This window comes from Phocoena phocoena, chromosome X (genome assembly GCF_963924675.1).
Source record: "Phocoena phocoena chromosome X, mPhoPho1.1, whole genome shotgun sequence".
Lineage (NCBI taxonomy): Eukaryota > Metazoa > Chordata > Mammalia > Artiodactyla > Phocoenidae > Phocoena > Phocoena phocoena.
In genome coordinates this window covers 123,063,614-123,091,260 of record NC_089240.1, presented here as the reverse complement: position 1 = coordinate 123,091,260, position 27,647 = coordinate 123,063,614, and positions in this window count along the sequence as shown.

Genomic DNA, 27,647 nt, shown 5'->3' with positions numbered 1-27,647 from the left:
AACTATGTTTTATAGAAACATATAAATATGCTTAAATCTATGAGTTTAAAATGACATTCAAAAAGTCCATCATTGATCACCTTTGGAAGATGCTAGGTATTTCAATCGAACTCATGTATCTCTTTCTATCCTTTGACTTTCAAACAACAAATACCATTATATTTAGAGTTTACTTCTTTTAAATAAAATGTAGTTGGGTCATTAAAAAAATCTATTCTGCCAATCTTTGTCTTTTAATTGATATATTTAGACTATTTATCATTCGTATATTTAGGGCTTAAGACTGCCATTTTTATTTGTTTTGTGTTTGATACCTCAGTTTTGTATTCCTCTGTTTCACCTCTCACACTTTCTTATGGGTCACTTGAACATATTTTAGAATTTAATTTTGACTTATCTGTTGAGTTTTTTTTTAGTTTATTTCTTTGTATAGAATATTTAGTGGTTTCTGCAAATATTACATTATAAATATGTAACTTATAGTCTGCTGATATGAGCATTTAACAAGTCTAGGTAAAGTGTAGACAACTTACCTCCATTTAATTCCCTTAATTCTCTATTTAGAACATTCTTTTCTTAAATATACTTCTCCACATACACTGAGAACTGCACTACACAGTATTATAATATTTTATTCAATCTCTAACATAATTCAGTAAGCTCAAGAGGAGGAAAGTATATTGTATATACTCATATTATTGATATTTCCATTGTTCTTTCTTTCATCCTGATAATCCTGGATTCCTTCTATTTCATTTCCTTTTTTTGTGTGAAGAACTTCCTTTATCCATTTACACACTGTTTCTCCTCTCCTGTGACATCAATGACATAGGTGCTAGCTCTCTTGTTACTGTCCCACAGGTATTTGAGGCTCTGTTCATTATTTTTTTTAGTCTGTTTTCTCCTATTTTCACGTTTGGAAATTTTATTTATCTATCTTTAGATTCACTGATTATTTCCTCTGTCATCTCTACTGTTGAGGCCTCCCAGTAAGTTTTTTTTAAAATTTTGGTTATTGTATATTTCATGTTTCTAATTTTTTGCTTGGTTCTGTTTTGTAACTTTGATTTCTTTGATAAAATTTTCTGTTTTCATTTGTTGCAAAAGGATTCATAATTGATTTCTTAAACATTTTTATCACTGTGGAGTCAAAATTCTTTTCGGATAATTGCAGTATCTGATTCATCTTGGTGTTGACATCTGTTGATTGCGTTTTCTCATTCAAGTTGTGATTTTCCTAGTTTATGGTATGATGAGAGATTTTTGTTTGTGTCCTGGACATTTTGGGTATGATGTTAGGAAACTCTGGATCCAATTTAAATCTTCTATTTCAGCAGGCAGTCACCAAGTTTAGGTTTAGCACATGGGTCCTGGCCTACTTTTGTGGGCTGTGGTTCAAATGACATTTAGTTTTTAGAGCCTTGCAGTGCTATTCTGGTGTGCTTCATTTTTATGCTACATGGATGGCCCTCTGAAAACTTGGGTGGTATTCCAAACTTTCAGTTCTGAAACTTTTTGACATGCTTATTCTAAAGCTTTATGTGTGAGTTGGTCAGGGGTCTGCCTAGTATATTCTTAGAGTTTTAAAGAATTCTTTTTTCCAGCTCTCCTCTGAGATCTCCCACTTCTAGTTGAAAAGGTGAGAGATACTTGCCTTCCATTGCCTCATATTGAGGTGGGGAGTGACAAAATGCAGACCTCCTTACTCAGCTGTTGCTGTTAACACTGGCAATGGATAAAAGTGTTTCTCTGGGCTGACTGCTTCCAGTGACTGAGGGTCAAGGTCCAGATTTCCTACTCTGTCTCCACAGATACCATGGTGGGAAATGTTAGGGTGATCTTAGGTTCTAAATATTGTTGTGATATGTTTTGATAATGTATATGTAAGGTTCATACGACCACATTTTAATACTTATACCTTAATAAACATGTATTCTACAAGGAAGTTAATTCGGAGCGTTCCCTGTTATGTAATTGGCCTGAGACACAGCCTGATTTAGCTATCCCTGTTCCTTTATAAAGCTGAATTCTTAATGGTTTGGAATTGTTAAAGCTTGCTTCTATTACACATCCAGTCTGAAATCCCTGTGGAAATATATATAATACATATATCCCTGAATTTATTTATTTTTTTATCCCTGAATTTAAACAGTAGATGCTGAATAAACAATAATAGCAGTGATTTAAAAGAAAGAGAAAACTTGGGGTTAGTTCAGTTTCATCATTCTATGTGATGTGTGTTTTTTTAATTGAAGTATAGTTGATTTACAATATCATGTTAGTTTTGGGTTTACAACATAGTGATTAGTTATTTTGGCAGATTATATTCCATAATAGATTATTACAAAGTAATGTGTATAATTCTTCATGCTATACAGTATATCCTTGATGGTTATCTATTTTATATATAGAAGTTTTTTGGGTTTTTTTTTTTTGCGGTACGCGGGCCTCTCACCGCTGCAGCCTCTCCCGCTCCGGAGCACAGGCTCCGGACGCACAGGCCCAGCAGCCACGGCTCACGGGCCCAGCTGCTCCGCAGCATGTGGGATCCTCCTGGACCGGGGCACGAACCCGTGTCCCCTGCATCGGCAGGTGGACTCCCAGCCACTGCGCCACCAGGGAAGCCCAGAAGTTTGTATTTCTTAATCCCATACCCTAATCCCACACCCCTGCCTTCCCCCTCCCCTTTGGTAACCACAAATTTATTTTCTATATCTGTTGGTCCATTTCTGTCTTACATATATATTCATTTGTATTATTTTTCAGATTCCACATATAAGTGATATCATACAGTATTTCTCTTTGTGTGATTTATTTCACTAAGCATAATATTCTCTAGGTCCATCTATGTTGATGCACATGGCAGCAATTCATTCTTTTTTATGGCTAATATTCCATTGTGTATATACACCACATATTCTTAATCCAATCTTCTGTTGATGGGCACTTGGGTTGCTTCCATGTCTTGGCTATTGTAAATAGCGCTGCTATGAACATTGGGGCGCATGTATCTTTTCGAATGAGTGTTTTGGGGTTTTTTGCAGATATATACCCAGGGATGGAATTGCTGGATCATGATACTTCTACTTTTAGTTATTTAAGGAAGCGCCATACTGTTCTCCATAGTGGCTACACCAAATTACATTCCCACCAACAGTGTACAAGCGTTCCCTTTCCTCTACATCCTCTCCAAAATTTCAAAATTGTAGACTTTTTGGTGATAGCCATTCTGACAGGTGTGAGGTGATACCTCATTGGTTTAGATTTGCATTTCTCTACTAATTAGTGATGTTGAGCATCTTTTCATGTGCCTATTGGCCATCTGTAGGTCTTTGTGAAAAAAATGTCTATTCAGGTCTTCTGCCTATTTTTTGATTGGGTTGTTTTTTTGATATTGAGTTGTAGAGTTGTTTGTATATTTTGGATATGAACCCCTTGTTGGTTGCATCATTTGCAAATATTTTCTCCCATTCCATAGGCTTTTTCATTTTTCCAATAGTCTCCTTTGATATGCAAAAGCTTTTAAGTTTAATTAGGCCCCATTTGTTTATTTTTGCTTTTATTTCTTTTACCTTAGGAGACTGATCCAAGAACACATCACTATGATTTATGTCAAAGAGTATTTTACCTATGTTCTCGTCTAGGAGTTTTATGGTTTCAGGTCTTACATTTAGGTCTTTAAACCATTTTAAGTTTATTTTTGTATATAGTGTGAGGGAGTGTTCTAACTTTATTGATTTACATGTAGCTGTCCAGTTTTCCCAGCACCACTGTTGAAGAGACTGTCTTTCTTCCATTGTATATTCTCACCCCCTTTGTCATAGATTAATTGACCATAGGTGTCTGGGTTTAGTTCAGGGCTCTCTATTCTGTTCCATTGATCTATGTGTCTGTTTTTGTGCCAGTACCACACTGTCTTGATTACTGTAGCTTTGTAGTATAGTCTGAAGTCTGGGAGGGTGATACCTCCAGTTTTGCTCTCTTTTCTCAGGATTGCTTTGACAATTCAGGTCTTTTGTAGTTCCATTTAAACTGTAGGATTATTTCTTCTGGTTCTGTGAAAAATGTCATGGGTATTTTGATAGGGATTGCATTAAAACTGTAGATTGAGTGCTATGGCCCTTTTTAACAATACTAATTCTTCCAATCCAAGAACATAGCATATCTTCCCATTGCTTTTAATCATCTTCAATTTCCTTCAGTGTTTTATAGTTTTCAGAGTATAGGTCTTTCCCCTCCTGGTTGAGTTTATTCCTAGGCATTTTATTTTTTTGATATGATTTTAAATGGGATTTTTTTACTGTGTCTTTTTGGTATTTCATTCTTAGTGTATAGAAATGCAACAGATTTCTGTATGTTAATCTTGTATCTTGCAACATTGCTGAATTCATTTATTAGTTCTAATAGTTTTGGGGTAGTGACTTTAGGGTTCTCTGAACAGAGTATCATGTCAACTGCAAATAGTGACAGTTTTACCTCGTCCCTTCTAATTTTGATATCTTTTATTTCTTTTTCTTTTCTGATTGCTGTGGCTAGGACTTCCAACACTATGTTAAATGGAAGCGGCGAGAGTGGGCATCTTTGTCTTGTTCCTGAATTTAGTGGGAAGGCTTTTGGCTTTTCACTGTTGAATATTGTGTTGGCTGTGGGTTTTAAGTTGTTTTTTTATCTAAGTGAATGCATTTGTTTAGAATTCTGTGAAATTGTGTCTTGTGACTTTCTTACAATATTTCTCCCTTATCAATGTTATTTCTCCTTTGTCATTTATTATTTTTTTATTTGTGCTATTTCTCCCTTCTTGCTTGATAATGGTAGGTTGTAGTTTGTTCATGTTAGCTTTTTCTAGACATTTCTCTTGCTTAAAGTATATAATTGGGTCTTAATTTGTGGGCAAATTGGAAAAAATATGTTTATTTTTAGATATTAGTTAATCCTATTCATATGTATTGATATAACTGATATATTTGGTCTTAAATTTTCTAAATATTTATAATTAAGTATATTTTTACCATTCATTTTTATTTATATAGTGTGAATTATTTGCTCTCTGGTTAGTCAATTCTTTATTCATTTATTTAGGAAGGTTTGTCAAGAAGGAATAAATTTTCCTCTAACCTTTCTAGTTCTTCTGGCTGGTCTAAGAACTAAATTGACATGAGACAGATTAACAGGAGAAAATCAAACAAAAGTTTAATAACATACATACATGGGTGAGACCCAGGAAAACTGAGTAACTCAACAAAATGGCCAAAACCCTCACCTCAAATACTATCTTCAGCTAAAGATAAAAGAGGATGTATGGGATAGTGGTTTGGGACTTCAAAGGGGAGGAAGGCAATTCATATAGAGGTGGAAAAGCAAATGTTTGGTAAACAAATATTTGCTGAGCCATGAAGAGACAATGGAGCACAGACTGGACTCTGATGTCTAGACCCTGCCAAATTTCCCCCACCACATTTAGCCCATATTCTTTGCAGATATTTCTGGCGATAGCTCTATTCTGGAACAGACCCTTTAAATTATTTAGGCAGCTAAGGGGTAGGTGAAAAGAAAAACTTCCTGAACCTTCTTTTTCTTAAAAATACTTAGCCTAAATTAACACTCATGCCAAAAAGACACATTTTCAGGTTACAAATATTTCTCCCCTGCAGTCACATCTTTGAAACTTCTCCAAGAAGTTTCATAGTCCAGAGGCTGAGTTTGTAGATTGTTCTGCTCATTGAACTAGACTCTAAGTCCTGAAAATAGATCTGTCCACTTAAATTCATTTTAGGATGTGGTGATGCAGGTGGGCTCTCAAAGTTAGGCCTATATTGTGTAAGCAAGCAGTCAGGTATTTAATAAGAGGCATTTCTATGGAAACAAGAGAAAACAAAGGTTAATATATGGAGCAAATTATAAACCAGTTTCTGAGCTTGGTGGGGAGCCAGTCAAGATTTCTAGATGTCAGGATCAAAGCATCTTTTGAAGTTTGAAATGTCTTCGATGATGTCATTGGGTGTTCAGGTAAACCTTCTGAGTGGCTTACATATCAACCGACGTGAAGATTGTCTAAACATGGGCTATTGTGGTGATTTAAGTTTATATCAAGTTGTTCAGCTTCAGTTTACAGGGCTTCAGGAAAAGGGCAGCTTTAGTTCTCAATGATGCTGTTAAAAGAGGGAGAAAAATAAAAAATGTTTGGAGAGTTGTAGCCAAATATTTGAGGAAACTAGAAGATTTCAGGATCCAGTCCAGTTTACAGGTTAAAAAACTAAAACCTCAAACACAATTAACAGATCTAGAATCTAATATCCACAAGTGTGTATTATAATTTATATCAAAACAATTTTTTTCTCTAAAATCACCGTTAATTACCAAAGATAGCTTAGATCAGCTAATTTGTTTGCAAAATAAGTATAGTTTAAAAAAAACTTGGCCCCATTTTTTACATAAGTCCAGCAAGAATAGTGATTGACCACATAGGTTCTTTTAAATCTGCTTCATTGGAATTTTTAATATGGAATTTCCAGATTGAACTTTTAAATGCCTCTTGAGGCCAGGAAACCAAGTCAAGAATTTTCCATCAGACTCACCTGTAATGCCTATAGATATGAGTGAATTTCCTCTCAAGATCCCTAAAATATCCTGAGGTATTTTGCACCTGCCAGGAAGTGACCTTCTTAACCGGTAAGGTTGTTGGGAACACTGTAAGCAAGGTACCAGGATGTTTTTGCCAAGGGGCTTTATTGGCTTCATAAAGTCAATCTTAGCCCCTTGAAGCTGTCTGGTCATATTTGAGTCAATTCATATCTGTCTCAAATATGACATTCCAATCAAAGTCTGGTTCCAATTGTGTCCCGTTACAAAGAGAACAGATTCTTAATGAACTTATATCAATAACTAAACTATACTGCCATGAAAGTAAGAATACTCAAGTTTCTGAATTCTGGAAGGATCATGCAGGGAGAAAAAGATAAATGTTTCAATTTTATCTTACAAAGGTGTAATTTGCCAAATTGCTGTAAGATAGCATAAGAGGAAAGTTTTCCTTATATCTTGAAAACAAAAATTGAAATACAAGTATTACTTCAGATAAAAAGTCATAAATATTATAATCATATTCATCAGTTCATTCAGTCCTATGTAATTAATTCTTGTTGATCTTGATCTTTTGTTAGCAGTTTTATGAGGATAGTTTTTCCATTAGAGTGAATTTGTGTGTATACCCAGCATGTAACACAGCCCCTGTCCTGGAGAAAGGGGTACTCAATCCACATTTGTTAAATGACCCCAGCATCCTGGCTTTGCCTTTTTTTTTTGCGGTACACGGGCCTCTTACTGTTGTGGCCTCTCCCGTTGCGGAGCACAGGCTCCGGACGCGCAGGCTCAGCGGCCATGGCTCACAGGCCCAGCCGCTCCGCGGCACGTGGGATCTTCCCGGACCGGGGCATGAACCCGTGTCCCCTGCATCGGCAGGCGGACTCTCAACCACTGTGCCACCAGGGAAGCCCAACCCATGTTTTTTAGATGTATGTTTTTCAGAACAAGGCAAAGTGCCTGTGATTATGTGTGAATCAGAAGGCTGAATTATGAGGAACTGTGGTAGAACATACAGATTTTCAAAATACCAACGTTGAAATAGCATGATGTGTAAAACAAAGCTTTGGGGAGTATATCAAATGACAGATACTGCCTTTAATTAGCATTATGATTATACTTTATATCCTATTTAGCCCTTGAGTCTGGAGTCTGCATCCTTCATTCATAAGCATAAGCTAAATGGTCTATGAGAATATACGGATCTGGAAACAGAACTAAAGTTCAGTTCTATAAGCCTCCTCAACCATTAGCTGTAGATTCTCTCACCACTGGGATTTTCTCAATGGACATTCTGTTACCAGCACTTCACTGAATCTCATCTGGCCTTGATGATGCCTTCTAAGCAGTACAGTATAAAGAACAGGCATTGGCACAGGCAGACATTGACACTCTTTTCCTTTCACTTACTGGTAGTGGTAAAGAACTTAAAATTTTGAGTATTTTCTTTACTTATAAAATTGGTGTAATAATGCCTACTTCATAGCAATGTCATAGCTATTAGGAGCTAAATGAATGACAATTTCTAAGGTCACCACCTCATTCTATGGACACCGTACTATGGCCTGCTCCATTGCTTCCTCCTGGATGGTACAGCCATCCTGTGCCCTAGCTCAGTACTCATTTCACCACTCTCAGCAAGCCATCTTTGCACCAAAATTGCATACTGTATTCGGTACCTATTAGATTTCTTTCCAACTCTCAACAATTTATTTTTGTTTGAAACCTTTTCCTTCAATCTTTCCAAGGGGTGGGCTACAGGTAAATCCACCCTAATGATGTAACCATCTCCAAAAGTACCAACCTACTAATACCATCACCTTTGGGGGGTTAGGATTTCAACAAATAAATTTGGGGGGTGGGGACACAAAAATTCAGGACATAGCATGTGGTATACTGCAGAATAGTAAGTAAGTCGATCTAGTTTTTGTTTAGGGCATTAAAAGGAGACAGAGTGACAAGGGCAGAGACAAGATGATGGAGTAGAAGGACAGGAGGTCACCTCTTCTCATGAAAACACCAAAATCAAAACTAACTGCTGAACAACCACTGACAAAAAAAACACTGGGAGCTACCAAAAATGATATTCTACAACCAAAGACAAAGAAGAAGCCACAAAGAGATGGTAGGAGGGGCACAATCATGATAATATCAAAACCCATACCTGCCAGGTGGGCGACCAACAAACTGGAAAAGAATTATATTGCAGAGGTTCTCCTACATGAGTGAAACTTCTGAGCCCCACATCAGGCTCCCCAGCCTGGGGATCTGGCATCTGCAGGAGGAGCCCCCAGACATCTGGCTTTGAAGGCCAACAGGGTTTGATCACAGGAATTCCTAAGGACTGGGGGAAACAGAAACTCCACTCTTGGAGGGTACACACAGAGTCTTGTGTGCACCAGGACCCAGGGGAAAAAGCAGTGACCTCCTGAGCCTGGGTCAGACCTACCTGCTGGTATTGGAGGATCTCCTGTGGAGGTGGGGGGCAGCTGTGGCTCACTATGGGGACAAAGACACTGGTGGCAGTAGTTCTGTGGGATACTCATTGGCATGAGCCCTCCTGGAGCCTGCCATTTTCTCACCAAGACCCAGCCCCACCCAACAGCCTGTAGGCTCCAGTGCTGGGAGTGCAGTACCCCAGGGCCTTTAGAGACGAATTCTATCAAACATTTAGAGGAGAGTTAACACCTATCCTTCTGAAAATATTCCAAAAACTGCAGAGGAAGGAACACTCCCAAACTCATTCTATGAGGTCACCATCACCCTGATACCAAAACCACATAAAGATACCACAAAAAAAGGAAAATTACAGGCCAATGTCACTGGTGAACGTAGATGCAAAAATCCTGAACAAAATACTAGCAAACAGAATCCAACAGCACATTAAAAGGATCATACACCATGATCAAGTGTGATTTATCCCAGGGATGCAAGAATTTTTCAGTATCCGCAAATCAATCAGTGTGATGCACCACATCAACAAATTGAAGAATAAAAAGCGTATGATCATCTCAATAGATGCAGAAAAAGCTTTTGACAAATTTAGCACCCATTTATGATTATAAACTCTCCAGAAAGTGGGCCTAGAGGGAACATACCTCAACATAATAAAGGCCATATGTGACAAACCTACAGCTAACATCATACTCAACAGTGAAAAGCTGAAAGCATTTCCTCTAAGATCAGGAACAAGACAAGGATGATCCACTCTCACCACTTTTATTCAACATAGTTTTAGAAGTCCTAGCCACAGCAATAGGTGAAGAAAAAGAAATAAAGGGAATCCAAATTGGAAAAGAAGTAAAACTGTCACTGTTTGCAGATGACATACTATACATAGAAAGTCCTAAAGATGCTACCAGAAAACTACTACAGCTCATCAATGAATTCAGTAAAGTTGCAGGATACAAAATTAATACACAGAAATCTGTTGCATTTCTATACACTAACAACGAAAGATTAGAAAGAAATTAAGGAAACAATCACATTTACCACTGCATCAAAAAGAATAAAATACATAGGAATAAACCTACCTAAGGAGGCAAAAAACCTGTACTCCGAAAACTGTAAGATGCTGATGAAAGAAATCAAAGATGACACAAACAGATGGAAAGATATACCATATTCTTGGATTGGAAGAATCAGTATTGTAAAAATGACTATATTACCCAATGTGATCTACAGATTCAATGCAATCCCTATCAAATTACCAATGGCATTTTTCACAGAACTAGAACAAAAAATCTTAAAATTTGTATGGAGACACAAAAGACCCCGAATAGCCAAAGCAATCTTGAGAAAGAAAAATGGAGCTGGAGGAATCAGGCTCCCTGACTTCAGACTATACTATAAAGCTACAGTCATCGAAACATTATGGTCCTGGCACAAAAACAGAAATATAGATCAATGGAACAGGATAGAAAGCCCAGAGATAAACCTATGCACCTATGGTCAATTAATCTACAACAAAGGTGGTAAGACTATACAATGGAGGAAAGACAGTCTCTTCAATAAATAGTGCTAGGAAAACTGGACAGCTACATGTAAAAGAATGAAATTAGAACATTCCTTAACATCGTAACCAAAAGTAAACTCAAAATGGTTAAAAGACCTAAATACAAGACCTAATACTACGAAACTCTTAGAGGAAAACATAGGAAGAACACTCTGACTATAAATCACAACAATATCTTTTTTTGATCTGACTCCTAGAGTAATGGAAATAAAAACAAAAATAAACAAATGGGACCTAATCAAACTCAGAAGCTTTTGCACAGCAAAGCAAACCATAAACAAAACAAAAAGGCAACCCACACAATGGGAGAAAATTTTAGCAAATGATGCGACTGACAATGGATTAATTTCTAAAATTTACAAACAGCTCATAAAGCTCAATATCAAAAGACAAACAACCTAATCAAAAAATGGGCAGAAGACCTAAATAGACATTTCTCCAAAGAAGACATACAGATGGCCAAGAGGCACATGAAAAGATGCTTAACATTGCTAATTATTCAAGAAATGCAAATCAAAACTATAATGAAGTACCACCTCACACCAATCTGAATGGCCATATCAAAAAAGTCTACAAACAATAAATGCTGGAGAGGGTGTGGAGAAAAGGGAACCCTCCTACCCTGTTGGTGAGAATGTAAATTGGTACAGGTTCCTTAAAAAACTAAAAATCAAGCTATCATGTAATCCAGCAATCCCACTCCTGGGCATATATCCAGAGAAAGTCATGGTTTGAAAGGATACATGAACCCCAATGTTCATTGCAGCACTATTTACAAGAGCCAGGACGTGGAAGCAACATAAATGTCCATCGACAGATGAGTGGGTAAGAAGATATGGTACATATGTAGAATGGAATATTACTCAGCCATTAAAAAGAATGAAACAATGCCATTTGCAACAAGATGGATGGACCTGGAGACTATCACTAAGTGAAGTAAGTCAGACAGAGAAAGACAAATATCATAATGATATCTCTTATATGAGGAATCTAAAATAATGATACAAATGAACTTATTTACAAAACAGAAACAGACTCACAGACATAGAAAACAAACTTATGGTTACCAAAGGGGAAGGGCAGAGGACAGGATAAATTGGGAGATTTGGATTGACATTATACACACTACTATATTTAAAATAGATAACCGATCAGTACCTACTGTATAGCAGAGGGACCTCTACTCAGTATTCTGTAATAACCTAAATGGGAAAAGAATTTGAAAAAGATATATGTATAACTGAATCAGTTTGCTGTACACCTGAAACTAACACAACATTGTAAGTCAACTATACTCCAATATAAAATAAACATTTTTTAAAACAAGGAGACAGAGCAGGTGGTCTAAAGGAGTTACCCAGAAACACACAAGGATGGATTAGAGAGAACACTGATTACATAACAACCTAACATGCTGCATGGCAGACACAAAGTCAAAGACTGGGGGGCAGGAACCTAGATTATGGATGTTTCTGGAATATCAGTGTAGTTAGGAATTCTTAGAGGTATCCCCATTGCATTTTTCTATTCCAACAATTTTCTAGGAGAGACCATGAATCATCCCAGGGAGTCAGTCACCTGTGTTAGTATGTAACACAATAGTTGGTTTTCCAAAATGCAGCAACAGTTAAGTACCTCTTCTTTCTCTTGTGAAAGATGGGGACCCAGTTGATCAACATTGTATTCTTCCTAGGATTCAAATATGCCTGGCCATATCTGGAAGACTGGTGAGACCAGCCCACAGGGTCGATTTGCAGGATAGACTGAATCACCTTCTGGGAAAGAAAACTCACTTTGAAGAGGATGTCAGGTCGGACCCACAAGATTTTACTTCTTTAGTCCTTAGTCATCAAAGAGAGGGATGCTTCTGAGCATAGTTTAGTCGCTGTTTCTCATTCTCATTACTCAGATTTACACAGGTTTTATATGGTCAACTTCGTAGTGAGAGAGGAGGGCTGCAATTAAAAGCAGAAAATTTGTGTAATTTAAATCTTTGTAATGTGTTACAGTACAAGGTGTAACTGCTGTGGGATATTGTGAGTCAAGGTGGAGAGAGAAAAGGTTTTATCTGCAGGGTGGCTACCAAACATGAGACAGAGGAGGGAACAGAAATCACTTGTTCTCTGTTATTTTGATAGATGACATTATGAAGCCATAGAAAGCTAAATAATGCCCTGATGTTTTGAAGCAGTTTCCGAAACAAGTAGTACATGTTTCTTAAGTTTACACAATTAAACCATTACTATCTGTCATAGTATTTCAAATGACAATCTGTGAACTCTTGGCAGGCCAGAGATATATTATTGTGGGTCTGCAAATTTTCTCTAAGAAATTTTTATTTTGTGTTTTTCCATTTTCATGATCTACAAAATTATAATCACACTCTGGATCAACTAGATGAAATACTCTGGAACTAAGCCATGTCACACAATTTTATTAATTGTATGATATTTTAGTTGTGGATTCATGGAAAAAGGGAGGTATACTGAGTATTAAAATAATGCATTTGAGCCAAGCATGAACCAAATTATGTCACACAGTCTAATTTAAAATTTCACAGAAGTTCGAATGGAGAAAAGCTGTAAGAAATTGAGTTGCCACAAGACACAAAATAGTATAGCCATGTTGAATATGAAATTAATATTGTGAATTTGAATTTTATTGGCTATGTGAATATGGTTTTATTTAATTTGTAAATATGTCTCAGTTTTATAGGTGTGTAAGAGCTATGAAGTTGAGAAGTTTATTCTTAGCTTTTATGATTGTGCTTATTTAGCCATTAAAAAAAAGTCATCACCTTGGGTCTGAGGAGATATTTTCCTTGCAGTGAGATTCAGATATCGTTCAAGTTTGGGGAAAATTGAAAACAAACACTGGTCTCTGAGAAATTCATAGTTTTAAGTATTTCAGAACCACCTAAGGCAGGGACAACGCCTTGGCATCACTAAACCCAGCGTAACACTAGCCAAACTTTATGGCACCTCATTCTGCAGTTATAAGGAAGAAAAATCTTTAAGAGATTTGACTGAACAATGCCAACTATTTTTTAATGAGATTGAAGTGATGAATTTCTATTAGAACAATTTTTAATGTTTTTATAATTCCTTCTTGAATCATTTTCACATATAACAATATATCAAGTATCTGTGAGGCCGTGTACCATAAGCTGTCCAATTTAGGAGGTAGAGGCACTACTGTTTTGTATATGACAAAAATGAGGCTGAGAGACATTAAGTTGTCTAAGGTGATGTAGAAAGAGGTATGCCGACAGTTTTAAGTTTTCTGATCCCAAGTCCACTGAACTTTCCACGCATGACACTAGCTCCTTCTGATCATATACTTCCTTCTTTCCAAAAATTCGCGTAGCATATGCAAATGGAACTTTGTCCAGGATTGTTTATGTGCAGCCGGTTGGATAATCTCTCCTTCAATTAGACACCGCAGGACTTGGGCTCTGAGTCCTTCTAGTTTCTCAAATAGGTTCACATTTATCCACTGCCATTTTTCTTGCCTTTCATGAATAGTAGCACATATTTCTAATACTACAAGGCCATTTAAAATATACCCCTTCTGACGTGAAACAGGCAGAATTATGTGAGAGAACTTCAGTTATCAGAAAGAAAATGGCAATAAAGCAACATCCAGGATACTGAGAATTAAAGTTAAAATCATTTACCAAAACAAATCAGCCTTCGTAAAAATATAACAGCTCTGTCTTCTTTTGTATCTAGCGGCATTTGAGTAGCAAAATACTAGGCTTTTCAAAGATAGTAACAGGAGTTTGTAAAGAGGGTCCAGCAAGTTTTATAATATACTTGCCATTTTTCCTTGACTAACTCATTGATTGAAATAATGCATGTAGCAATGTCAACAGCTATGACAAGTTTAATTGGAAATTGCCATAAAAGTTTTGCCTAAAATTTGAAAGTTATCAACTTTTAAAAAATACATTGTCACAATTGAATAAGATGGAAGGAAAAGCAAATACTTTCTTGAGGAGAAAAGGCTGAAAAGAATAAAGAACAAGAAAATGCTCTAGATTTTCAAACATTTACAGAAGCAACGTCTTACCAGAACTTCTTTCCTATTGCTTTTAAAATATTTATTTATTTATTTATTTTGGCTGCATTGTGTCTGTGTTGCTGCGGGCAGGCTTTCTCTAGTTGCAGCGAGCGGGGGCTACTCTTCGTCGCTGTGGGTGGGCTTCTTATCACAGTGGCCTCTCTTCTTATGGAGCACGACCTCTAGGTGTGTGGGCTTCAGTAGTTGTGGCATGAGGGCTCAGTAGTTGTGGCTCACAGGCTGTAGAGCTCAGGCTCAGTACTTGTGGTGCACAGGCTTAGTTGTTCCACGGCATGTGGGATCTCCCCGGACCAGAGCTCGAACCCGTGTCCCCTGCATTGGCAGGTGTATTCTTAACCACTGCACCACCAGGGAAGTCATCCTATTACTTTTTAATTACCATTATTGATCTTAGGCCTATTTTAGTTTGGTGCATGAAAATCCTAAAGGAAAAAAGCCCCCCAAATTTGGATTTTTAGCAGCTAAACATTCTTTAATGTCATTTACTTCTATTACTTGCATTTTAAAGAAGTGTATGTCATATCATGAAGGATGCACTGTTACATATAAAATATATGCAGCATGATATAGACAAAGATTCTCTGAGGAAAATAAAATGGAAATAAATAGAAAAAGAAAATGCTTTGAACATATTGAGTGAATTTTTTTCAAACATCTTTATTGGAGTATAACTGCTTTACAATGGTGTGTTAGTTTCTGCTTTATAACAAAGTGAATCAGCTATATATATACATACAACCCAATATCCCCGCTCTCTTGCATCTCCCTCCAGTCCTCCCTATCCCACTCCTCTAGGAGGTCACAAAGCACTGAGCTGATCTCCCTGTTCTATGTGGCTGCTATCACTAGCTATCAATTTTACATTTGGTAATATGTGTATATTCATGCCACTCTCTCACTTCGTCCCAGCTTTATCCTTCCCCCTCCCCATGTCCTCAAGTCCATTCTCTATGCCTGCATCTTTATTCCTTTCCTGCCCCTAGATTCTTCAGAACCTTTTTTTTTTTTTAGATTCCATATATATGTGTTAGCATATGGTATTTGTTTTTCTCTTTCTGACTTACTTCACTCTGTATGACAGACTCTAGGTCCATCCACCTCACTAAAAATAACTCAATTTCGTTTCCTTTTATGGCTGAGTAATATTCCATTGTATATATGTGCCACATCTTCTTTATCCATTTATCTGTCAATGGACACTAAGGTTGCTTCCATGTCCTGGCTATTGTAAATAGAGCTGCTATGAAAATTGTGTTACATGACTCTTTTTGACTTATGGCCTTCTCACGGTATATGCCCAGTAGTGGGATTGTTGGGTCATATGGTAGTTCTATTTTTAGGTTTTTAAGGAACCTCCATACTGTTCTCCATAGTGGCTGTATCAGCTTACATTCCAACCAACAGTGCAAGAGTGTTCCGTTTTCTCCACACCCTCTCCAGCATTTATTGTTTCTAGATTTTTTGATGATGGCCATTGTGACTGCTGTGAGGTGACACCTCACTGTACTCTGGATCTGCATTTCTCTAATGACTAGTGATGTTGAGCATCCTTTCATGTGTTTGTTGGCAGTCTGTATATCTTCTTTGGAGAAATGTCGATTTACGTCTTCTGCCCATTTTTGGATTGGGTTGTTTGTTTTTTTGATATTGAGCTGCATGAGCTGCTTGTAAATTTTGGAGATTAATCCTTTGTCAGTTGCTTCATTTCCAAATATTTTCTCATCATTCTGAGGGTTGTCTTTTGGTCCTGTTTATGTTTTCCTTTGCTGTGCAAAAGCTTTTAAGTTTCATTAGGTCTCATTTGTTTATTTTTGTTCTTATTTCCATTCTCTAGGAGGTGGGTCAAAAAGGATCTTGCTGTGATTTATGTCATAGAGTGGTCTGCCTATGTTTCCCTCTAAGAGTTTCATAGTTTCTGGCCTTATATTTAGCTCTTTAATCCATTTTGAGTTTATTTTTCTGTATGGTGGTAGGGAGTGTTCTAATTTCATTCTTTTACATGTAGCTGTCCAGTTTTCCCAGCACCACTTATTGAAGAGGCTGTCTTTTCTCCATTGTACATTCTTGCCTCCTTTATCAAAAATAAGGTGACCATATGTGTGTGGGTCTATCTCTGGGCTGTCTATTCTGTTCCATTGATCTATATTTCTGTTTTTGTGCCAGTACCATACTGTCTTGATTACTGTAGCTTTGTAATATAGTCTGAAGTCTGGGAGTCTGATTCCCCCAGCTCCGTTTTTCTTTCTCAAGACTGCTTTGGCTATTCGGGGTCTTTTGTGTTTCAATACAAATTGTGAAATTTTTTTGTTCTCATTCTGTGAAAAATGCCATTGGTAGTTAGTTTGATAGGGATTACATTGAACCTGTAGATTGCTTTGGGTAGTATAGTCATTTTCACAATGATGGTCCTTCCAACCCAAGAACATGGTATATCTCTCCAAATGTTTGCATCATCTTTAATTGCTTTCATCAGTGTCTTACAGTTTTCTGCATACAGGTCTTTTGTCTGCTTAGGTAGCTTTATTCCCAGGTTTTTTTTTTTTCTTTTTGTTGCAATGGTAAATGGGAGTGTTTCCTTAATTTCTCTTTCAGATTCTTCATCATTGGTGTATAGGAATGCAAGAGAATTCTGTGCATTAATTTTGTATCCTACTAGTTTAGCAAATTCATGGATTAGCTCTAGTAGTTTTCTGATAGCATCTTTAGGATTCTCTATGTGTAGTATCATGTCATCTGCAAAGAGTGAAAACTTTACTTCTTTTCCAATTTGGATCCTTTTCTTTCTTTTTCTTCTCTGATTGCTAAGGCTAAAACTTCTAGAACTATGGTGAATAACAGTGGTGAGAGTGGACAAGCTTGTCTTGTTCCTGATCTTAGAGGAAATGCTTTCAGTTTTTCACCATTGAGAATGATGTTGGCTGTGGGTTTGTCATATATGGCCTTTATTAAGTTGAGGTAATTTCCCTCTATGCCTACTTTCTGGACCGTTTCTATCATAAATGGGTGTTGAATTTTGCCAAAACGTTTTTCTGCATCAATGAGATGATCATATGGTTTTTCTCCTTCAATTTGTTAATATGGTGTATCACATTGATTGATTTGCGTATATTGAAGAATCCTTGCATTCCTGGGATAAACCCCACTTGATCATGGTGTATGATCCTTTTAATGTGCTGTTGGATTCTGTTTGCTAGTATTTTGTTGAGGATTTTTGTATCTATGTTCATCAGTGATATTGGCCTGTAGTTTTCTTTCTTTGTGACATCTTTGTCTGGTTTTGGTATCAGGGTGATGGTGGCCTTGTAGAATGAGTTTGGGAGTGTTCCTCCCTCTGCTATATTTTGGAAGAGTTTGAGAAGGATAGGTGATAGCTCTTCTCTAAGTGTTTAATATAATTTGCCCGTGAAGCCATCTGGTCCTGGGCTTTTATTTGTTGGAAGAGTTTTAGTCACAGTCTCAATATCTGTGCTTGTGATTGGTCTGTTTATGTTTTCTATTTCTTCCTGGTTTGGTCTTGGAAGCTTGTGCTTTTCTAAGAATTTGTCCATTTCTTCCAGGTTGTCCATTTTATTGGCATAGAGTTGCTTGTAGTAATCTCTCATGGTCCTTTGTATGTCTGCAGTGTCTGTTGTTACTTCTCCTTTTCATTCCTAATTCTATTGATCTCAGTCTTCTCCCTGTTTTTCTTGATGAGTCTGATACTGGTTTATCAATTTTGTTTATCTTCTCAAAGAACCAGCTTTTAGTTTTCTTGATCTTTGCTATTGTTTCCTTCATTTCTTTTTCATTTATTTCTGATCTGATCTTTATGATTTCTTTCCTTCTGCTAACTTTGGGGTTTTTTTGTTCTTCTTTCTCTTATTGATTTAGGTGTAAGGTTAGGTTGTTCAGTTGATATGTTTCTTGCTTCTTGAGGTAAGATTGTATTGCTATAAACCTCTCTCTTAGAACTGCTTTTGCTGCATCCCATAGGTTTTGGGTTTTGTTTTCATTGTCATTTGTTTCCAGGTAGTTTTTGATTTCTTCTTTGATTTCTTCAGTGATCTCTTGGTTATTTAGTAGTGTATTGTTTAGCCTCCATGTGTTTTTATTTTTTACAGATTTTTTCCTGTAATTAATTGATACCTAGTCTCACAGCATTGTGGTCAGAAAAGATCCATGATACAATTTCAATTTTCTTAAATTTACAAAAGCTTGATTGTGACCCAAGGTATGACCTGTCCTGGAGAATACTGAGTGTATTTTTAATACTCACCTATTTAAGTGCAGTCAATGCAAAAGAGAGTATTGTTAATTAATGTTTCGAAAGGGGAAACAAATAACAAAGGCAGAGTTATCCTTTTTTTTCCAAAATTAAACATTTTCAGAAATCTGACATCATTGACTGCAGTTATTTGTCATGTAGGGAAAGTAACAAACCAGGCTGTTATTAATTTCAGTCGTTTTTAGTGAATTCATAGATTTTAAGTGAGCCATAGAACTTGAAATGCATTACCTTGTAAATCAGTTTGTGGAACTGTGAATTGTTGAGTACAACCTCACTGTGTCACAAGCTAATTAGCTGCACTTTTCTCTTTTTGCATCTATTTTGGAGTTAGTAGACTCCCCCCACCACCATTTTCCCTTCCAGTTTCAGTGTGGAAGGAAGCACTTGCACATTTTCCTAGAGGAATGAAATTGACACAACCTTTTGGAGGTCAATTTGGAAATACTTTTATTTATTTATTTATTTTGGCCATGGCATGAGGAATCTTAGTTCCCTGACCAGGATGGAACCCATGCCCCCTTCAGTGGAAATGCAGAGTCTTAACCACTGGACCACCAGGGAAGTCCCTGGAAATACGTTTTGAACATGGTAAAAATTTACACATGACCACTCATGTGCTACTTGCTCTGAACTCTTAAGCCGTCTCAGGAGTGGCAGCCTCTGGGAACATACATTAAATTTACACATTCTAAGTAACTGAACATCCCCCAAGGTTTAAAAACTACTGTTTCAGGAGAGCTTAGGTCCTTTGTAGTTAAATGGTCAAACTTTCCAGGTTTATTCCACTTCCTCTTCCTGTTTCTGTGAGTGGTATCTGGACAAGGGAAAATTTATATAGCATTATGGAAGCACCAGAGGAGAACTTCTGGATCAGGAGTTACCTTCCTCTACTAACCTCTGGTTAAGATAGAGCTCACTGCTTCTGGTTTGGGGCATATGGTTTTTTCTGTTTTTTTCTTCATCTGCTGCTGCAGTGTCTGCAATTAATATAACACGGGGTTTTCTCTTGATAGAGAAACGTACAAGGATTTCTAGAAAAATCAGCCAATTCTTGCTTACTAGGCTTCTCATCTTGGTTCTTGTTGATGTGGCTGATCCTGATACTCACTGGTATCCTCCATCTAGACTTCAGCTTTGGGATATCCACCCTGGAACCTCTGTAATGTACACTCATGACCTTTTACCATCTTGATCCCAGAGAGAGTCATACGCACTCAATTATTACATACCTTCTACTTGCTATGCAGGGTCTGTCTCATGGGATCCTCTGGACCTCTTTTACGTGTGGTGAAAACTGTGGAAAAATTGAGGAGGGGACCTTTCCAGACCCTCTTTTACTAAGTACATGAAATCACCATTCCTCCTCTATTACAGCCACTCCAGCTTTGTATTGGGAAGGTGTGAAGCTATTTCTTCCATAGTTCCCGAGGGGAAAAAGATTTTTAAAAAAAAATCCTACACTTATACTTTCAGCTGTTCCCTGTCTTTTAAAAATTATTATTATACTACTTTGTCCCCCTCTATGCACCTACCACTTCCACTTAAACACAAGGCCAGGGTTTAGGGGATGGGAGCATTAAACACTATTTCAATGATACATACACTATATTCAACAGAGTCCCTCCCTTTTTGGCTCTTTCCACGTTCCTCACAGCAAGTTTTTTTTTCCCCCATTTTTGTACGATAGGAACTTATGTCATATTCTGTCTTCTTTACCCTACAGTTTATAGTAAACCTCTATGCTTAGATCCAAGGTTTATTCTTCATATACAGAGGAAAGTTTTCAGATTCTGAAAATCTCTCTCTCTCTCAAAAACAAACATCATGGTTAAAAGAATATTATCCCCATTTGCATTAAACCACTAGCTGAGCTATAGTTTTATTTTTCAAGGTAGTGTCTCATATCCACCAGAAGCAATGAATTCAATTAAGTGAGTAGGTAAGGAACCTCAACACTACAAGACTTAGAAAATGCAGAATTTGAGAAGTATTACTTTTTAAAATTATTAACAAATTTGCATTACTCAAACTTAAAAATCTGTTCACATTCTTTGCCTCAGTGTACACTAAAAAAGCACTATATACATGTGTAAAAACTAAATATACAAGGACGTTCATTGCAGCATTGTTTGTGATGACTAAATATTAGAATAACCAAAATAGCCATGAACTGGTCACTAAGTGTTATGTTATATCCATAGAATGTAATAATATAGAAAAATTTGAAAGAATAAAGTAGATATATATGTAGTTATAGGTAAAAATCTCCAAGAGTATTAACTTAAAAATCAATTTTCACAAAATATGCATAGTCTGCACCGAAATATTTTTCTCTGGGGGTGGTATTACCAGAGTTTTTCAGTTTCCCTGTTATATATTCTTATACTATTTGCATTTTTGGGTTTAATTCAAAAATACTTCTTATATAAAACGGGTATCAGAGTATATCTCAAACCAATAGTCAGTATGACTTTACTGAGGAAATGCTAGTGGCATTCTTATTAAATCCAGGAAGAAAATGGTAGTCATGTCATTACTACTTTATATATTTCAGAATGAATTAGACAAAATAATAAATGGAACAGAGTTCAAAGGTAGAATTATTAGAAGGGTAGAAAAGAAATTATCAGTGTTTATAAATGATATGTTTGCCTGTAATAATAAATAGGATTACCAAACAAGCTATTGAAACTAAAAAGATCAGTAAAGTGGTTAGTTGTAAAACAAAAATATAAAAATCAATGGCTACCCTGTAAAAGAGCAACATGCAATTTCAAAACAGATAAGCCACTCAGAATATCAACAGCATATACAAACTACTGAAGAGAAGAATTAAGAGAAAATGTGAAAGTTTTAGAAAAAGAAAATATTTTGAAGAAAAATATGAATACAGGAAGATAAAACTATAAAATATTCTATGGCTGCTCACCCTGCTGCCCTGCCACGGCTGTTTACCCTCACCATTGTACCCCGCACGATCAGGACGTTACTTAAGAGTGCTCTTAAAAGAACACATGGTGTGTGGCTGACAGGGTCTTGGTGCTCTGGCTGGGTGTCAGGCCTGTGCCTCTGAGGTGGGAGAGACAAGTTCAGGACATTTGTCCACCAGAGATGTCCTGGCTCCACGTAATATCAAATGGTGAAAGCTCTCCCAGAGATCTTGATCTCAATACTAAGACGCAGCTCTACTCAAAGACCAGCAAGCCACGGTGCTAGACACCCTATGCCAAACAACTAGCAAGACAGGAACACAATCCCACCCATTAGCAGAGAGCCTGCCTAAAATCATAATAAGGTCACAGACACCCCAACACACAACACCAGACGCGGTCCTTCCCACCAGAAAGACAAGATCCAGCAACATCCACCAGAACACAGGCACCAGTCCCCTCCAGCAGGAAGCCTCCACAACCCACTGAACCAACCTTAGCCACTGGGGGCAGACACCAAAAACAACGGGAACTACGAACCTGCAGCCTGCAAAAAGGAGACCCCAAACACAGTAAGTTAAGCAAAATGAGAAAACAGAAAAACACACAGCAGATGAAGGAGCAAGGCAGAAATCCATCAGACCAAACAAATGAAGAGGAAATAGGCAGTCTACCTGAAAAAGAAGTCAGAGTAATGAGAGTAAAGATGATCCAAAATCTTGGAAATAGAATAGAGAAAAGGCAAGAAACATTTAACAAGGACCTAGAAGAACTAAAGAGCAAACAAACAATGATGAACAACACAATAAATGAAATTAAAAATTCCCTAGAAGGAATCAATAGCAAAATAATTGAGGCAGAAGAACGGATAAGTGACCTGGAAGATAAAATAGTGGAAATAACTACCACAGAGCAGAATAAAGAAAAAGAATGTAAAGGATTAAGCACTGTCTCAGAGACCTCTGGGACAACATTAAACACACCAACATTCGAATTATAGGGGTCCCAGAAGAAAAAGGGAAAATAAAGGGACTGAGAAACTTTTTGAAGAGATTATAGTTGAAAACTTCCCTAATATGGGAAAGGAAAGAGGCAATCAAGTCCAGGAAGCACAGAGTCCCATACAGGATAAATTCAAGGATAATCATGCCAAGACACATTTTAATCAAACTATCAAAAATTAAATACAAAGAAAAAATATTAAAAGCAGCAAGGGAAAAACAGCAAAAAACATACAAGGGAATCCCCATAAGGTTAACAGCGGACATTTCAGCAGAAACCCTGCAAGCCAGGAGGGAGTGGCAAGACATATTTAAAGTGATGAAAGGGAAAAACCTACACCCAAGATGACTGTACCCAGCAAGGATCTCATTCAGATTCGACGGAGAAATTAAAGCCATTACAGACAAGTAAAAGCTAAGAGAATTCAGCACCACCACCTCAGCTTTACAACAAATGCTAAAGGAACTTCTCTAGGCAGGAAACACAAGAGAAGGAAAAGACCTACAATAACAAACCCAAAACAATTAAGAAAATGGTAATAGGAACATACATATCGATAACTACCTTAAATGTAACTGGATTAAATGCTCCAACCAAAAGACATAGACTGGCTGAATGGATACAAAAACAATACCATTATATATGCTGTCTACAAGAGACCCACTTCAGACCCAGGGACGGACACAGACTGAAAGGGAGGGGATGGAAAAAGATATGCCATGCAAATGGAAATCAAGAGAAAGCTGGAGTAGCAATTCTCATATCAGACAAAATAAACTTTAAAATAAAGACTACTACAAGAGACAAGGAAGGACACTACATAATGATCAAGGGATCAATCCAAGAAGAAGATATAACAATTGTAAATATATATGCACCCAACATAGGAGCACCTCAATACATAAGGCAAATGCTAACAGCCATAAAAGGGGAAATCGACAGTAACACAATCATGCTAGGGGACTTTAACAACCCACTTTCACCAATAGACAGATCATCCAAACAGAAAATAAATAAGGAAACACAAGCTTTAAATGTTACATTAAACAAGATGGAATTAATTGATATTCATAGGGCATTCCATCCAAAAACAACAGAATACACTTTCTACTCAAGTGCTCATGGAACATTCTCCAGGATAGATCATATCTTGGGTCACAAATCAAGCCTTGGTAAATTTAAGAAAATTGAAATTGCATCAAGTACCTTTTCTGACCACAATGCTATGAGAATAGATATCAATTACAGGAAAATAATCTGTAAAAAACACACACACATGGAGGCTAAACAATACACTACTAAATAACCAAGAGATCACTGAAGAAATCAACGAGGAAATCAAAAACTACCTAGAAACAAATGACAATGAAAACACGATGACCCAAAACCTATGGGATGCAGCAGAAGCAGTTCTAAGAGGGAAGTTTATAGCAATACAATCCTACCTCAAGAAACAAGAAACAACTCAGATAAACAAACTAACGCTACACCTACATCAGTTAGAGAAAGAAGTGCCAACATCCCCAAAGTTAGCAGAAGGAAAGAAATCATAAAGATCAGATCAGAAATAAATGAAAAATAAATGAAAGAAACAATAGCAAAGATCAAAAAAACTAAAAGCTGGTTCTTTGAGAAGATAAAATTGATCAACCATTAGCCAGACTCATAAAGAAAAAAAAGGAGAAGACTCAAATCAATAAAATTAGAAATGAAAAAGGAGAAGTAACCACTGATACTACAGAAATATAAAGGATCATGAGAGATTACTACAAGCAACTCTATGCCAATAAAATGGACAACCTGGAGGAAACGGACAAATACTTAGAAAAGCACAACCTTCCAAGACTGAACCCAGAAGAAACAGAAAATATAAACAGACCAATCACAAGTACAGAAATTGAGACTGTGATTAAAACTCTTCCAACAAACAAAAGCCCAGGACCAGATGGCTTCACGGGCGAATTCTAGCAAACATTTAGAGAAGAGCTAACACCTATCCTTCTCAAACTCTTCCAAAATATAGCAGAGGGAGGAACACTCCCAAACTCATTCTACGAGGCCAACATCACCCTGATACCAAAACCAGACAAAGATGTCACAAAGAAAGAAAACTACAGGCCAATATCACTGATGAACATAGATGCAAAAATCCTCAACAAAATACTAGCAAACAGAATCCAACAGCACATTAAAAGGATCATACACCATGGTCAAGTGGGTTTTATCTCAGGGATGCAAGGATTCTTCAATATATGCAAATCAATCAATGTGATACACCATATTAACAAACTGAAGGAGAAAAACCATATGATCATCTCAGTAGATGCAGAAAAAGCTTTCGACAAAATTCAGTGCCCAACTATGATAAAAAACACTCCAGAAAGTAGGCATAGAGGGAACTTACCTCAACTTAATTAAGGCCATATATGACAAACCCACAGCCAACATCATTCTCAATGGTGAAAAACTGAAAGCATTTCCTCTAACATAAGGAACAAGACAAGGTTGTCCACTCTCCCCATTTTTATTCAACATAGTTTTGGAAGCACACAGCATTCAGAGAAAAAAAAGAAATTTAAGGAATCCAAATCAGAAAAGAAGTAAAGCTGTCACTGTTTGCAGATGACATGATACTATACCTTAGAAAATCCTAAAGATGCTACCAGAAAACTTCTAGAGCTAGTCAATGAATTTGGTAAAGTAGTACCATACAAAATTAATGCACACAAATCTCTTGCATTCCTATACACTAATGTTGAAAAATCTGAGAAATTAAGGAAACACTCCCATTTACCATTACAACAAAAAGGAGGAAATATATAGGGATAAACCTACCTACGCAGACAAAAGACCTGTATGCAGAAAACTATAAGACAGTGATGAAAGCAATTAAAGATGATGCAAACAGATGGAGAGACATACTATGTTCTTGGATTGGAAGAATCAACATTGTGAAAATGACTATACTACCCAGAGCAATGTACAGGTTCAATGCAATCCCTATCAAAGTACCCATGGCGTTTTTCACAGAAGGAGAACAAAAAATTTCACAATTTCTATGGAAACACAAAAGACCCCAGATAGCCAAAGCAGTCTTGAGGGAAAAAAAAACGGAGCTGGAGAAATCAGACTCCCTGACTTCAGACTATACTACAAAGCTACAGTAATCAAGACAGTATGGTACTGGCACAAAAACAGAAATACAGATCAATGGAACAGGAGAGAAAGCCCAGAGATACACCCACACATATATTGTCACCTTATTTTTGATAAAGGAGGCAAGAATATAAAATGGAGAAAAGACAGCCCCTTCAAAAAGTGGTGCTGGGAAAACTGGACAGCTACATGTAAAAGAATGAAATTAGAACACTCCCTAACACCATACACAAAAATAAACTCAAATGGATTAAAGACCTAAATGTAAGGCTAGCCACTATAAAACTCTTAGAGGAAAACATAGGCAGAACTCTCTATGATATAAATCACAGCAAGATCCTTTTTGACCCACCTCCTAGAGAATGGAAATAAGGACAAAAATAAACAAATGGGACCTAATGAAATTTAAAAGCTTTTGCATAGCAAAGGAAACCATAAACAAGATGAAAAGCCAACCCTCAGAATTGGAGAAAATATTTGGAAATGAAGCAACTGACAAAGGACTAATCTCCAAAATTTACAAGCAGCTCATGCAGCTCAATAGCAAGAAATCAAACAACCCACTCTAAAAATGGGCAGAAGACATAAATAGACATTTCTCCAAAGAAGATAAACAGATTGCCAACAAACACATGAAAGGATGCTCAACATCCCTAATCATTAGAGAAATGCAAGTCAAAACTACAATGAGGTATCACCTCATTCCAGTCAGAATGGCCCTCATCCAAAAATCTACAAACAATAAATGCTGGAGAGGGTGTAGAGAAAAGGGAACCCTCTTGCACTGCTGGTGGGAATGTAAATTGATACAGCCACTATGGAGAACAGTATGGAGGTTCCTTAAAAACCTAAAAGTAGAACTGTCATATGACCCAACAATCCCACTACAGGGCATATACCCAGAGAAGGCCATAAGTCAAAAAGAGTTATGTAACACAATGTTCATTGCAGCTCTATTTTCAATAGCCAGGACATGGAAGCAACCTAAGTGTCCATCAACAGATGAATGGGTAAAGAAGATGTGGCAAATATATAATGGAATATTACTCAGCCATAAATACAAACGAAATTGAGTTATTTGTAGTGATGTGGATGGACTTAGAGACTGTCATACACAGTGAAGTAAGTTCGAAAGAGAAAAACAAATACCGTATGCTAACACATATATACGGAATCTAAAATATATATATATATGGTCCTGAAGAATCTAGGGCCAGGACAGGAATAAAGATGCAGATGTAGAGAATGGACTTGAGGACAGAGGAGGTGGAAGGATAAGCTGGCACGAACTGAGAGAGTGGCATGGACATATATACACTACCAAACATAAACCAGATAGCTAGTGGGAAGCAGCCGCATAGAACAGGGAGATCAGCTCAGTGCTTTGTGACCACCTAAAGGGGTGGGATAGGGAGGGTGGGAGGGAGGGAGACACAAGAGGGAGGGGATATGGGGATATAGATATAATAATAGCTGATTAACTTTGTTATACAGCAGAAAGTAACACAACATTGTAAAGCAATTACACTCCAATAAAGATGTTAAAAAAACATTTTATGTTACTAGATAAGAATTTGTTAGCCTGAGAAGATGTCCGTTAATAAGTTGATGTACA